The sequence below is a fragment of the Galeopterus variegatus genome, unplaced genomic scaffold, assembly GCF_000696425.1.
Source record: "Galeopterus variegatus unplaced genomic scaffold, G_variegatus-3.0.2 Scaffold143, whole genome shotgun sequence".
Taxonomy (NCBI): domain Eukaryota; kingdom Metazoa; phylum Chordata; class Mammalia; order Dermoptera; family Cynocephalidae; genus Galeopterus; species Galeopterus variegatus.
Genome location: NW_007726254.1, coordinates 1,272,266 through 1,275,145, shown reverse-complemented (window position 1 = coordinate 1,275,145; position 2,880 = coordinate 1,272,266). Strand labels below are relative to the sequence as shown.

The following is a 2,880-nucleotide window of genomic DNA, read 5'->3' as shown; positions in this document are numbered from 1 at the left end:
TCCCCAGGTTAAAAAAAAAAAGTAAAGAAGGGGAAAAAATTAACATACGCTTATCTACAGAACAAGGGTGTTGAAAGATCAATGTAATCCCTACTTTTAAAATTTTACCTAGAGTCAGCCGGTCATTTCTGATTACAATATTAAAGATGTTTCCAGATTTGATTTCTGTTGATTTTATCATTAGATCCTTCTAGTCAAAAATTATAAACTTTATTCCCAAATAGCTTAACCTCTAGTACGACTGCAGTGTACAATCTTCCAGAGTTACCAAGCACTGGAAGAGAAAAAATAGATGGTCAAGCAGCAGGCAACAACTACGGTCTTTGCAAATAGAGGCATCTGAATGGCTACTGAATAGTCCGGGGATAGCTGTAAAAACAATAAAATTCATGCATGTTAGTAAATATGCCATAATTTTCACAGTTGAAATTTCCATAGACATTGCACTTTCTTTAAAGGGGGATCCTGATTTTTCTTAATGTTATGGTGAGTCAGGACTTGAACAAGCAGCCTTTTCTTCTTACTGTGTTTCTTATGCTTCTTTTTCTTTTTTCTGTTGCTTTTCTTGCTCTTCACTGCTTTTCTTCTTTTTTGCTCGTACCTCCTCAATATATTCTGATTCGGACAAGGACTCAGATGATACAGGTTTATCTTCAGGATCCATCTTTCTTTTTTTGCTGAGCCTTTTGACATCCTTTTCCTTCTCAGGTGCATCCTTTGACCTCTTTTTCTTCTCTAAACTATCCTTACTGTCTGATTCTGTTACCGACACTGAGCTTTCAGAAGATGTATGTAAACGTACTTCTTTTACCTCTCCCTTTTCCCTTGTTTCTTATCCTCATCTTCAGAATCTGAAGAACTGCAGGAAGAATCAGACTTGATGAAGAAGAGGAGGAGGAATACCTACCAGATTTCTTCTTTTCTTTTTTCTTTCTCTGTCTTTTTTCCACTTAACAATTTCTCCCTGTGTTTTTCTAATTCTTTCTCCCAGTTCTCATTCATTTTTTTCTTCAAATTCAGCCAAAGCTTTAGAGCCCTTTCTTTTTCTTTTCTAGTTGCTCTTTCACTTCTTCCCAGGTAGGCCTTGGTTGATTCAGATAATCCTGGATCGTTGGCCCTGAAGACTGGATTGGACCCCTTGATCTGGCCATTGCTATTGGGTTCATATAGGCCACCGGATTGACCCGCTTCCCCATGGTGCCCGGCTGAGCGCACAGTCCCAACCCGAGGGAGACCAGGCCGCACCGGAGGCCGAAGCGGGCCCGCCGCAGCTCCTGAAGATGCAATGTTTTAAAATATCAAGTCTCCCCATAGTGATCCATAGACTCACCATCATTTCAATCAAAATCTCAATAAGTGCAGTGGTGGTTTTTTGGGTGGATCTTGACAAGCTGATTATAAAGTTTGTATGGAAATGCAAGAGCTAAGACACTCATAAAGAAAAAGAACACGACTCATTAAGAAGGTACACTAATCAATACAGTATGGTAGTGGCACAAAGATAGATAAATAGAATAATGAACTAGAATAGAGTCCAGAAACAGACTTCACAGGTATGGACACTTGCTTTACGACAAAGGTGGCACCACAGAAGAGTAAGGAAAGGATGACCGCCTTTTCAATAAACGGTGCTGGGATAATTGGATACCCATATGGTAAAAAGTGTTTTGCCCAAAGTCGCATAATGGCTATGTGGTGAAGCCAGGTCTCTGAACCCAAGTGCATCTGACTCTAAAGTCCACACCCTTTACACTCTGCCAACCACCCTGTCACCCCCCCAAAGCTGTCATGAGCAACAGGACCCCCAAGCTATGGAAGTGCTTTGAGAACCAGGAAGTGCTGTGAGCACCTGTGAGGAAGGCTGTGGTCACTGAGATGGTTACTCCCTTCAGGTAAGCAGGGTGGCCCTGGCCCATGGCCCTAAAGCCCCAGGTGCAGGCCCCTCCTCTCTTGTACAGTGCAGCTGGCATCTGAGTGACAAGTCCCATTGGAAAAGAGTGTCCCTCTGGTTGGCTCTGGCAGGGACCTGAGCAGGAAGCTGACTTTGCAGCACAGGTGTACAAGGCTGGAGGACTCCCAGAGGCAATGAGGGGCCGATGCTCCCAGGTCCCCTTGGGGTCAGCCTCAGGCAGTGTTTGGGAAAAAGCAGGAGCTAGGCCACCACAGACCCTTGGGACAAGTTTTGCGTTTAACTATGTAAACTGAACTGTGTGTTTTTGCAGCTTCAGTCCACGGGGTGAGGCAGGGTGAAGAAGGAAAAGCAATAGGGCCTTCCAGGAAAACTTGCAGCAAAGGCCTAGTTCCCTATGGACTTCAGAATATGACCTGGGGGTTTCTCAGAACTGCCAGGAGCTGCCCTTCCTTCCTCCCTCCCTTCCCTGGTTCCCTGGATTGACAAAGTAGACCTTTGTTTCTGGTCTTGAGGCCTTAGGAGAAGATGAGTACCCTGCCTTAGGTGCTCGAGTAGCAACCTGAAACAGGCAGGAGGGCTAGAGGAATAAAAGTGAAAAACACCCAAAGAGCTTTCTTAGAACCACAAGCTGGCGCCTCTGAAGGGCCCTTACAGCCTCCCTACCCAGTTTCTAGATGGGGATCAGAGAGAGATGATCTGGCCTTAGTCACCCAGGAGTCAAATCTGGTCTCCCAGTCCAGGGCTTCCTCAGTTCCCTGTACTGCCTGCACTCCCCCAAAGTGAGGCATCTCCAGCAGTGCACTAGATATCCTCACCTCAGGGTTGGAGAGGGGCCAAGGAAAGGCCTGGCTGGCCTTGTTTCCCATGAAGAAAAGCCCTGGAACAGTCTCCTGGAGGTTGTGGGCAGTAAACTTGCAAGATAGGGTAAGCCCAATACAGGCACGCAGTTCCCTCCCTGTTCCATGGTC

At 45.6% G+C, this 2,880-nt stretch overlaps 1 pseudogene; it reads right to left on the bottom strand.

The window, feature by feature from the left end:
* Positions 1-481: 481 nt before the first annotated feature.
* LOC103606399 lies at positions 482-1,196 on the bottom strand (annotated as a pseudogene).
* Positions 1,197-2,880: the final 1,684 nt, after the last annotated feature.